This window comes from Nannospalax galili, unplaced genomic scaffold, assembly GCF_000622305.1.
Source record: "Nannospalax galili isolate Female #2095 unplaced genomic scaffold, S.galili_v1.0 scaffold312, whole genome shotgun sequence".
In the NCBI taxonomy this organism is placed as follows: Eukaryota; Metazoa; Chordata; class Mammalia; order Rodentia; family Spalacidae; genus Nannospalax; species Nannospalax galili.
The window spans coordinates 734,266-746,675 of record NW_008335967.1 but is presented as its reverse complement, the minus strand read 5'-3'; positions in this window follow the sequence as shown (position 1 = coordinate 746,675).

The following is a 12,410-nucleotide window of genomic DNA, read 5'->3' as shown; positions in this document are numbered from 1 at the left end:
CTGGGCAGAATATTCTGGACAGGCACCTATTGTCATTTAGAGCTGGAAATACTTTGGTCCAGGCTCTTCTGGCTTTCATAGTTTGCAATGTTAATAACTCAGCTGTAATTCTGATGGGCTTTCCTTCTTTGTTTGCAATTTGCTTTTCTTTTGCTGCTTTCAGTATTCTCCTCTTTGTTCTGTACATTTAATGTTTTTACTATAATATGTCATGGGGAGTTTCTTTTCTGATCATGTCTATTTGGTGTTCTTTGTGCTTCCTGTATTTGTATGGGGATGTCTTTCCTCAATTTGGGGAAATTCTCTTCTACAATCCTGTTTAAGATATGGTCAATACCATTAACCTGAGATTCTTCTCCTTCCTCTAGTCCTATGATATGCAGATTTGGTCTTTTCATGGTGTCCCACATCTCTTGTCTATTCCATTTCTGTGTTTTTAAAAATTTTCCATAATCTTTGCTTGAGTGGTCCAATTCTTCAACTTATCCTCCAGTGTTGATATTTTGTTTTCCATTTCATTCATTCTTGAGGTGAGGCTTTCCTCTGTTGTTTCAAGTTGGCTTATTGAGTTTTGCACTTCCTTCTTCATTTCTGCCTGAGTTTTCTTCAATGTTTCTATCTCTTTTGTGAATTCATTCAGAAGTTTATCCCTATCTTCCTTCAGCTCTTCGATTTGTTTGTTCATGTGTTTTTTAAATTCACTGAATTCTTTGATTATGTTTATGATTGTCCTTTTAAATTCAGTGTTCTGGGTTATCTCTAGTTGGTTCTCTTTATCAAACTCTTCTACAGGATTGGTGGGGTTTGGTGGGGATAGTGCTTTGGTCTTCCATTTTATTATTCTTTTGTTGTGATTTTGGCATGTGAATTTCTTTCATCGTTTATGATTCTGATATGAGAATTAAGTTGAAACATGCTTTTGTTTCTATTATCCAGGTGCCTAGATACTTTATTGGTTATGTAAAGCTGGTTGCTACAGGGTTCAGGTTTTCTCAGGTTTATTTTGGAAGGAACTGATGGCTTCAGATTGGCTATTCAGGGTTACCTACAGTTTCCAGTCAGTTACACTCAGGCTTCCTTCACCACGTGGAGGCAGGATCCATGCTCTCTCAGGCAATCCTGTGATGTCAACCCTATGCCAGAGGGAGGCCAGAGGGGTCCAGAACTCGGCACTCTCTGGTGGTCTGCTGAGATCCTAGAAGCTACACTGATGGAGGTCTGAACCTAACCTCTCAGGCTGTCTGGTAGGATCTCAGCCTTAGCCTCCCAAAGCCAGATCTGCCCTGGGGCCTTGGGAGGGGCCTCACAAAATCCAGGTAGGGGGATGGTATGGTGCAATTAGGGGAAGCTCACCACCTCCAGGAGGCAGGATCAGGGCCTGTCAGGCAGTCCCCTGGGTTGTCAGGCTCTCTGGTAGTTGGAGGCTAGAGGGAAGCCAGAACCTAGCACTCTCTGGTGGTCTTCTGAGCTCTGAGACCCTACCCCGATGGAGGTCCAAACCCACCCTCTCAGGCTGTCTGCTAGGATCAACCTTTCCAAATTTTCAAATTGAAACATGCATATATGGGATTTCAAATCTAGCATCCAGCCATGAGAGAGAACATGTGATGTTTGTCTTTCTGAGTCTAGGGTTACCTCACACAGGATGATTGTTTTCAGTTCCATCCATTTAACTGTGAGTTTCATTTTTAAGAACTGAGTAACATTCCATTGGGTATATGTATCACAACTTTATTATCCCTTCATCTAGTTGATGGGCATCTAGGTTGTTTCCCATTTTTGGCTATTATGAAAACGGCAGTAATGAGTATGGATGAACAGGCATTTCTGTAGTAGGGCAGAGTCTTTTTGGTATATGCTTGAGAGTGGTGTAACTGGGTTATATGTATTAAAGAAGATACCAGAAGTGGAAAGACCTCCAATGCTCATGAAATAATATGGTCAAAATGGCCATCATACCAAAAGCAATCTGCAAATTCAATTAAATACCTATTAAAATTCCAATACAATTCTTCACAAAAATTGAAAAAAAATCTCAAACTTCCATGTGGAAACAGAACAAAACCAGGATAGCCAATGTAATCCTGAACAGTGAAAGACCTGATAGATGTATTACTATCCCTGGTCTTAAATTATACTACAGAGCTATAGTAATAAAAACAGCATAGTACTGGCATAAAAACAGATACATTGATCAGTAGAATAGGATTGAGCACCTAGATTTAAAGCCATACATTTACAGTCACCTGATTTTTGGCAAAAGAGCCAAAAATACACACGAGAAAAGACAGCATGTTCAACAAATGGTGCTGGTCAAACTGGATAAGGGCATGTAGGCAAATAAAACTAGATCCCTCTCTCTCACCATGCACAAAACTCAACTGCAAATAGATCAGGTACCTCAACACAAGACTCAATACCCTGAATCAGGTAGAGGAGAAAGTAGGGAATACATTGGAACTTATTGGCACAGGAAAGGATTTTCTGAACAGGATTCCTACAGCATAAGCATTAGGTCCAGCAATTGGCAAATGGGACCATATGAAATTAAAAAGCTTCTGTACATCTAAGGACACCAGCATTTTAGTGAAGAGGCAGCCTACAGAATGGGCAAAAATCTTTACGAGCTATACCTCTAACAGAGGATTAATATCTAGACTATACAAAGAACTAAAAAAACTAAGCATAAAAACAGCAAAGAACCTAATTAAAAAGTGTGGCAAGGAGCTGGACAGGGAGTTCTCTAAAGAGGGAACAAAAATGAATGGGAAAAACTTAAAAAAATGTTAAACACCTTTAGTCACCAGGAAAATGCAGATTAAAAGTACTTTGAGATTTCATCTTACCCTCTCAGAATGGCAAAGATCCAAAAAAACAATAAACAACAAATGCTGGTGAGGATGTGGAAAAAGGGGAAATCTTATCCACTGCTGTGGGAGTGGAAACTGGTGCAGCCACTATGGAAATCAGTGTGGAGATTTCTCAAAACCTCGAAATTTATTTATTTTTGAAAATTTCATACTTGCGTGCAATGGATTTTCATCATATACACTCTCCACTTCCCTCCTCAATTTCTTCCCCAATTCTCCCAGTAACCATCTTCCAACTTCATGCCCCACCCCCCAAATTCTGTGTCTATGTGGATGCAGGTATGCATTTAACTTAATGTACTTTTGTATATATAATGAAGGACATTTGGGGACACAGATTATACTGTTTTTTTTTTTTTGTTTTTTTTGAGATAGGGGCTCCCTGTAACACCAGCTGGCCTGGAACTCAATGGAGACCAGAAGTACAGCCCCTAGGGAAGGAGCCTCCTGTATATCCCTCTGTACATGTCTGACCATCTTGGGGCCCACAGAGTACAGGTTGGAAACTGGAGGCAGAACCATGGGTTTTTTTTGTTTTGTTTTGTTTTGTTTTGGTCTTTTTGAGATAGGGTCTCCCTGTAACACCAGCTGGCCTGGAACTCACTATGTAGACCAGGCTGGCCTTGAACTCACAGAGATCTGCCTGCCTCTGCCTCCGAAGTGCTGGGATTAAAGGTATGAATGTGGAGCTTATCGATTTGGGAAGGCTGGCCAACCAATGAGCCTCAAGGATTTTCTTTTTTCTGCTCCCCGGAGGTGCTCTTTATAGCCATGTGCCACCATTCCTGGCTTTTTGTGTGGGTTCTTGGGATCCAAACCTAGGTTCTTGTGTTTGTGCTGCGGCAGGCACTTTAGTAAATGAGCCATCTCTTCAGCGCCTTCTCTCTGTCTTTTTTTTTTTGACAGTCTTCTTATTTATCATGCGTTGGCCACAAATTCCTAGTCCTCCTACTTCTTCCTTCTGTATACTGAGCTACAGGTGTGCACCACCGTACTTAGCACAAAATTCTTGAATAGTGTTCTTTCCCATTATGTGGAACTCTGATTTTGGTGTACTCTTCATAACTCTTGAAGTGCTATGTTACTTTTTTCATGCCTTCAGTGTTTTTGTATTTTATTTTACACAGTTGAAATTGAATTAGTTTAGAATTTGTAGGTGAATGTATCCTTCTGTGTCACATCTATAATGACTTTTAATCTAAAGTACCCTGGGATGTGCATCCTAAGGCTATCCTGGCATTAGATTCCCTTGGAACTGGAGTTAGGGATCGTTAACTGCCACGTGGGTGCTGGGAATCAAACCCAGATCCTCTGTAAGAGCAACCAGTGCTCTTAACCACTGACCAACTCTCCAGCCCAGAAGCATAATTTATTTATTTAAAAAAATATTTATTATTTTATTTTATGTGTATGCATGTATTGCTCACATGTAGGTAAGTGCATCCGTGTCATGCAATGCCTATGGACAATAGAAGAGACTGTCCGATCCCCTGGAACTGGAGTTACGGGAAGTTGTTAGCTGTTATATGGGTGCTGGGATTCAAACCCAGGTCTTCGGCAAGAACAGCCAATGTTCTTAACCATTGAGCCATCTCTCCAGCCCCCAGAGACATAATATTAAGTCACACAATATACTAGCAAATGTTGGTTGGTAGTTGGAAATTATAGCTGAGGATATCAAGGGAGATTTTACAGAGGAGGTAGAATTAAGCTGTGCCTTAGGGGGTGACTAAAGAGGAAATATGAGATTGAGGATCTTTCATAAACTAGGGTGCAAAAACCATGGTATTATGATTCTTCAGTTCCTTCTGAAGACTGGAGACTGGTTAGTTCAAGCAACAGAATATGAAGAAGCAATGGAGGGCGTATTAATTAAGGAGAGGGTGGCTTCCTCTTAGTGACATCAGTCGAGTTGGGAGAGAGGATGTAAGAACGAAAAGTCATAGTTAACTGATGTTTCAACTTGTTTTTCTTAAAGACTTGTGAAGTTATTATATGAAAATAAATTTATAAGAGCCACCTTATATTTATTGCTTTTTCTAAGGCATGAAGGAAGATAATTTTATTTTGGAGATTGTGGATTGTGAGCTGTGACATAGGTAAGCTTGTGGGACTTGAGTGCCTGGGGGTGGCAATGCTGGCTGGAACTTGATAGAGAGCTCTGGACTGCAGCGAGGTGAGGGAGTGAAAGTGCTTGGCAAGAGATGGCTCCAAGAAGAGGAAATCATCTGATGCTTTCCCACAGGCTGGTGGCAGCCAGAGTGCCTCAAACTCAAGCAAAAACAAAACAAAACAAAATAAACTTCATGAAGTCTGCACTGAATACTGGTGGACCCTTTTAAGGAGAAACATTTTCCAGTTAATAGCCACCTGGTCAATTTACTATTTTCTAAATTATTATTTTCTAACATGGATTTAATGAGCAGTTATCTGAGACAGCAGTTTTCTTTGCTGCTTTCACTTCACAAACCTCTTTGATCATGTTACAAGAGTAAGGCTTTGATTCTCCATGAGGAATTTCTCTGTAGGGCATTACTTTGGGACCTAAAGTTTTTAGGACAGCAAGCAGAGGACAACTCAATTACTTTAAGGGTTGGGGTGTAGAACAGTGGCAGAGCATGAACCTCACATCTGTGAGGCCTTTGTTTCAATTCCTAGCACACACACACACACACACACACACACACACACACACACACAGTGCCTTTCATTAAGACACTGGAAATTTCTCCTTCTTAAGAAATACAGTCCCCAAATTGTTTTACTTCTTGTCTTTGTGTCATAATTTTACTTTATGTATTTTTCACCTTTCATATTTTTGTTCAAATTTTAAATTTACATTTTGATAATGTGGATAATTTGTATCCATTTTGTACTACTAATAATTTTAATGAATTATTAATTCAAAGAATTCATAGCTTTCTATTGACAAGAAAAATATAAATTTCTGCATTTTGTTGAGCAGATCTGTAATAAGGTGATTATACAGAACTTGTAAGTATGTGTGTATAAACAGGAAAAGAAAAATACCAACTTAAAGAGGAAAAGAAAAAGATTTTTTTCTCAGGACCTGCAAACAGAAATAGTTGAAATACTTTAACAGCTGACACAGTAACTGGCATGTCTTCCACACTAATGTGAGCACTGTCCTGGAACTCCAATTGGCTTCTCAGGGTCTAACTTAGAACCTTCTATTATAAACCAATTCTGTAGCTTCTTTGGGCTTTACTTTGGGAAAGCTCAAAGACCTCAGGAGTCATCAAAACAACATCTTGGATGCCTTTTTAAAGTCCAAAAAAGTGTTCATCCTTCCTTCTGTCTTTGTGGGTCTTCCATCCCTCTCCCTTCTTTGCATGAATGAGTTAATTATTTGCTTTGCTATTTAAATGCTAAACACTGATTATAAGTACTGGGGGATGTGCCTGGTGAAGAAAATGATCCTGTGATTCCTGAATGCTCTGACCCTACAGGCCAGAAGAACTAGATCTTATAAAACAAGCATTAATATACAGTATAAGGCTATGACAAAGGAGTGCATGATATCACAGTGAGAACATAGAAAAAACACTTCATCTGGTCAAAGTTGGGATGTCAGTGGATCTTCCCATCACGTAGTAATCTACCTTTATTCTTCCATCCCCATTTTTTCTAGGTACTGTTCTAGTAAGGTTTCATAGAATTTGCCTTCTACTTAGGAAGTGGGTACATAGTAAACAGCTAACAGGGGACGGGTAAGATAAATTTCAGATGAGGCTGAATGCTGTGTAGTAAAACAGGATGATTCATTCATTCATTCTCTGAACACTTAATTAGTTTCATATATTATCTTCACATTGGTCTAAGTACTAGGCATGTAGAGAACAAGATGAGACAAAGCCTCTTTCTTTTGGAGCTTATATTTATTTTTTATTAGAGGAAAGAAATAGTGTACAAACAAACATTGTCTAAGCAAGGTTAGGCAGTGGTAATGGTTAGAAAAGAAAAGAGCAGGAAAGGGGGAGGGGAAAATTTGATAGAGTAGAGGTGAGGGGAAATTTCTTTCAGACATGGTGAAGAGGATCTTGTTCTAAACGTAATCTACAGTGATTAAAGAAATTTGAGCAGGTGTAAGGTGCTCTGACTTAAGTTTTAAAAAGATCACTTGATTTCATTCTTTTTGTTACCTTACATAACATGGGGTATGACTTTAGCTTGGGCGATGAGGGAGGTGTCTTTATTCAGAGAGATCTGAACTGCGTGCCACAGCTGAGAATGTTAAGGACAAGAACTACTCATGTGGGTGCTCAGGAAGGTCATTGTGTATGTAGAGGCATTAGCAAGAGTTTAGGTCTGGAGGTGAAGGAGGTACACTCTGCTGAGAAAGCTGAAGTCCAGTGTTCGTAAGTGGAGCTGGGACACAGCAGGTTGAAAATGTAGAGCAGTAAGTTAGTTAGGATTTTGTCTTAAGGGAGGAAGATGTGTTTGAAGGACTTTAGGTAAGGAGGTAGCAGAACAGTTCTGTATGTTCAATGCCTAACTCAGTGGAGGGTGAAGATGTACTAGGAGAATATGCTTATATAGACAGAGAGCTGGTAACCTGGAGTGTGGCCAGACTCAAGAAACTTCTTGGATCCCTCATGTATTAATTTGGGACAGCTGTGACTGCTGAATAGTCAATTCTTTCTTTATTACATAAACAACCTTGGAAGTTTGCTAATTTATGTTAGTTTTTTCTCATGTCATATAGAAGAAATTTAATTATGGTTCCTATATAATAACATGTCATGTCGTTGTCACTTGTGCAAAAGACCTGAGCTTGGAGCATGTTTAAGGCTGTTTGTCTGGAGTTGAGGAGAGTTAGCAAGGGGAAACAAAGAAGGGGATGGAACAGAGAGCAGTGAGAGGTGGGAGGCACGGTTCTGTAGGGCTGAGGTTGAGACATTAACCTTCTTCAGGAGGGCTTGTAAAAACATGTGCCCGGGCCCTATCCTCAGAGTTTATAATTTGGTGGTTGTGGTGAGGGGCCTGAGGAGTTTCACTTCCTACAAACTTTCAAATGACTTCGATGCTGTCATTTGTGTGGCATTGAATGTCAGGTAGACTTGGGCTTCTGTTGGCTAATGTAAGAACCAGTGGCTAGGAGAGAGTGCAGGAAAGGTCTAACATTTTAAAAAGTATGATTGCAATTATTGCATATCAAAAAGGCATATGGACCGAGGTGGAAGTCAGATGCCCATATAAGAAGCTATTGCAATGATCAGATGAGATAAAGTGGTAGCTTTGACCGGGACAGAGGGAACAGAAATAGAGGGAAAAAAGACTGAATTCTGATTAAACTTAGGAGGAAAATCCACTCCATTTGAAAGCACATTCCCAGGAAAATCCTAGGAAGCAATGATAAGAAGACTATCTTTGCTGTACTGTCACCTGGCTAGCCTATGTTCAGTCTCTGCTACATGACACAAGGTAAAGTCTTTATTTGGTACCCATTTGCATGCAGAGATATAAGCAGGATATGTCAGAATAATAGAATTCTAATGATTAGTTGCAAGTATGTTTTCTTTCAAATACTAGACCTGTGCTTCAGACTTTCATTTTGCTTCTCCTTTGTTCTTTTGATCTATCGTATTCATGCTATGAGACTATCACTGTCAACCCCAAGTTGTATTATATCACTCATATAGTAATAGAAGACAATAATAAGGGCTGGTTGTATCTTGTCTTTTATGGGATTTCTAGGGAATGTCAATATGATTATGGCTTTTTGCTAAATGGGATTTATAAAAACTGCTAACATTTACAGAAGAGATAGGAGTCCCTCCTTTCCCAAATTTGGTTCACTGCCTGTGAATCCTGGTGTTTGCACACAGGTGCTCATTCCCACAGTGAATGGTGATCTGAGCCCTTCTGCTCCATATACAAGTCCCAGTGAGATCAAGTCAGCTCGTCTTGTGCCACATTCTTCTGCATTTTGAATCTATTGTTCAAAGCTATTGTTATCTCTAAATGGCCATGCAGGGTGAAAGGTCTTTCTACTTCGTAAAGCAGCCAATTGAAACCCTTAGTGCTTTCAGATCATGGGTTGTTAAAGCCAAGGGCACATTATAAATTGCCATGTCTGTTCTCTCATCTTACAGAAGTAGGAAAGGAGGCTAAGATGAAAACATTTTTTTTTTTTTGCTTGTTTATTTTTACCATTATGAGACAAGAGGTGTGCATTACAAAAGCTATTATCTGGGTTGAAAAGTAGACACTAATAAGACATTGTGACAAAATGTCACAGCAATCATTCTGGGGTCAAAGCCATAGTATTAAAATGTGATGTGAAGTTATCATTGGAACAATAGCATGAAGAAGGCCCCTAAGAGCTGTGTCTCCATCTTTGCCCACACTACAGGCACATCCAGGAGAAGCCTTATTCTTTGAGATAGAAATTTTCTTTTCGCTCCACGGAATTAATTTGAAAGGGCTGTCCTATTAATAACAGTTCATACAACTCTGGGGAACCAAAGCAAGACGAGTGTCCTGTAATGCGAAGAGAAAAATAATGTGGATTGCTGTGTTTCTCCTCTGGGATATTACCTCAAACACATACCATGTCTTAAAGCATTTCATATCTGCCCTGCATTTAGCTACCAGCCAAGCACTGATTTCATTTTCTCAGATATTTCTAAGCTTTGAGAGATGGCTGCCTAAAGGGCAATCTAGGGATTGTTCCTGGAATAAGGTGAAAATTGATTCTGGGAGGAAAACAACAGAAATTCCCTACAGTGTGTGTGTGGAGGGGTGCAGATTCCTCTGAGAGCTCCTTTTAGATGGAACTGAAGCTTATCCACGGGCCGGATTTGCTTTCTAACCTAAGATATTTGAGAAGGAAAGTGGGAATTGAATGATATTTCCATTTCTCTCCTTCTCACCCCTGAATCTAAGACCCGGTTCCTTGCTGTGATTCGGATCAGTCCTCCTGAAAGACTCATGCTGTAAAGACTTGCCTACAAGCCTGTGATACTATTGGCAAGTGATGGAGCCACTGGAGACGCCCTTGAAAGTGATATTAAACCCCAGCCCTTTCTTGCTCTTTGCTTTCTGGCTGCCACAAACTAAGCAGTTACCTCTGCCCTCCCTGGGCCCAAAAGCAATAGGGTTTGCTGAAACACCCCAAACTGTGAGCCAGAATAAAACTTTCTTTTTCAAGTTTAGGTATCTCAGATATCTATCACAGCAATAGTAAGCTTTTTCTTTAATTCTTTATTCTGTCTAGAAAAAAAATCCTTGCTGTTTCTGTTTGCCCTCTTCTGGTAGTTGGCCCTCTTTCCATGAACTTTGTAGGGAGGCTGCAAGCTCATTTCTTCTGGGTGAAGAGAAAGGCTCAGCAGGCAAGAGGAAGGGTCTTTAAGGCAGCTTTCCTCACTTATTTGACTTGAATCTCTTGGACAGTTTCATTTGTTCCTCTGTGGATGTTATGAAAAATGCTGTCTATGAGAAGGTATATTACTGTCCTGTGTACTTTGGAGAACATAGAAAGCGAGATTCTCTGTTCTTCAGAAATATTGGGCTTAAGGGAAGGGACAGGTGTGTGAATAGATAATTTGGGATCATGAAGGGTATCAGACAGAAGTTCCTCAGGGCTTCTGCTCATTGTGTAATCCTAGTCACACTGGCGCAGTCACACTTCCATGAATGTATATGCATAGTCCTTCTCCTGTCCCACCAAACCTACTGCCTGTCTTATGGTTGCTAGCTATTGTTGGTGACTTTTCTAAAAGGTGCTGTGAACTTTCTTACTAGAGGCCTTTCCTTTTTCATTTTAAGTGCTGTTTCTTCTGGGCAGTGGCATCAGTTAACTTGTACCTCTGTTTACAGTTTTTATTTCATTCTTCTCATGTAAAGCTTAGGTGCTTGCATGCATGTCTTCACCCCCAGATCATAGTCTTATTGAGCATGGCACATCATCTACCCATCCACCATATACACCTGACAGAGTGGTACACTGGTTCATTCAATATGTGCTAAATGAAAGAAAATACTAGGCTAATTTTACCTTTTGGTTTCTCGGTAGAGACCTGGAGAGAGCACAGAAGCTGTACCCTTTTCAAAGATGGAACCAGGTGAAACTTAATCTTGATTTCATTCAAATATTTTGATGTTTTCAATACATGTATCAGTTCTTTCATACATTTAAAAACATATGGCTTGGCTTAATTTTATTTCTCTGTGAGGGTTTAAAAGGGAAATGAAAGGATGGAAACAATTGCTTTACTTTTGTCTTCCTACCCCAAACGTGTACCCCTGTGCTTGCATACACACACACACACACACACACACACACACACACACACACAATCTATTTAGTTACATCACCACCATCAAATAGTAAGTATGGTGCAGTGCACAAAGGGCGTCTCCGGCTTGTGTCTTTGAGCTCTTACTGAGGCATCCGGATCAGGTTCCATGGTCACCAGCCACTAAGCTCTTTGTAGTGTCCTACTTGGGAAATTTGTAAGTATATGCTTGCTTTCAAAATATGTATTTAAGCTGCTTCCCTGGACCTGCACCACCGGCTGACTCTCCTGTCCTCAGGCCTCTTGGGGTGGGGCTATCGCACAGCCCTCCACACCTTGACTCGCCCGGCCTCATTCGCCCTTCCATCTCCCCCGCTGTTCTCTGCTCCTAGTTTGGGCCCTGTGCCATTCCTAGTCTTGGGGCCCCAGACACCTGGCGAGCGAGTGCTGCTTCCTGATCCTTTTCACCTGGACCGGCTTGGTGCCTTCCTTGGGCCCCAGGAGCACTGCTTCTGGACCGGCCCCTGCCCTTAGCTCTCTCTGCTTCCCTGGACCTGCACCACCGGCTAACTCTCCTAGCCTGCTCTCCTACCCTCAGGCCTCTCTTGGGGTAAGACTATCTCGGAGCCCTCCGTGCCTTGACTCCCCCAGCCTCATTCACCCTTCCATCTCCAACACTGTTCTCTATTCCTAGTTTGGGCCCTGTGCCATTCCTAGTCTTGGGGCCCCAGACACCTGGGGAACCAATACTGCTTCCTGATCTTTTTCACCCAGACCAACTTAGTGCCTTCCTTGGACCCGAGGAGCACTGCTTCTGGACCTGGTCCTGCCCTCACCTCCCTCTACTTCCCTGGTCCTGCAACACGCGACAGCCTCTTTCTGGGGCTGACAGCCTCTTTCTGGGGCTCCGAGGCTTACCTTTCTTCTTCCTGATCCTTTGCATCCAGTAAAACCCAGCTACTCAATCAAATCCCTGGGAAATCTTGGGGCTTCTTCCCACCCCATCTGCCTTTGCATCCCTGCATGGCACGGTCACGGCCAGGGTCTCAGGTCAGTGCCACCCAAGTTCCTGAGGCCAAAATCATTCTTAGAAGATTCCAGACCTAAGGAGAAAGTCTGAAAACTTCTGATCCACATTGGAATTGGGCCACCGTGGAACTCCTGAAGACAAAATCAATCCGGCCATGACAATATAAAATCAAAAGAGAGAACCAGAAGCTAAGACGAACCAGCTCTTCATACCCAAAAAGTAAACCACAAAGACACATAAAGTTCAAAA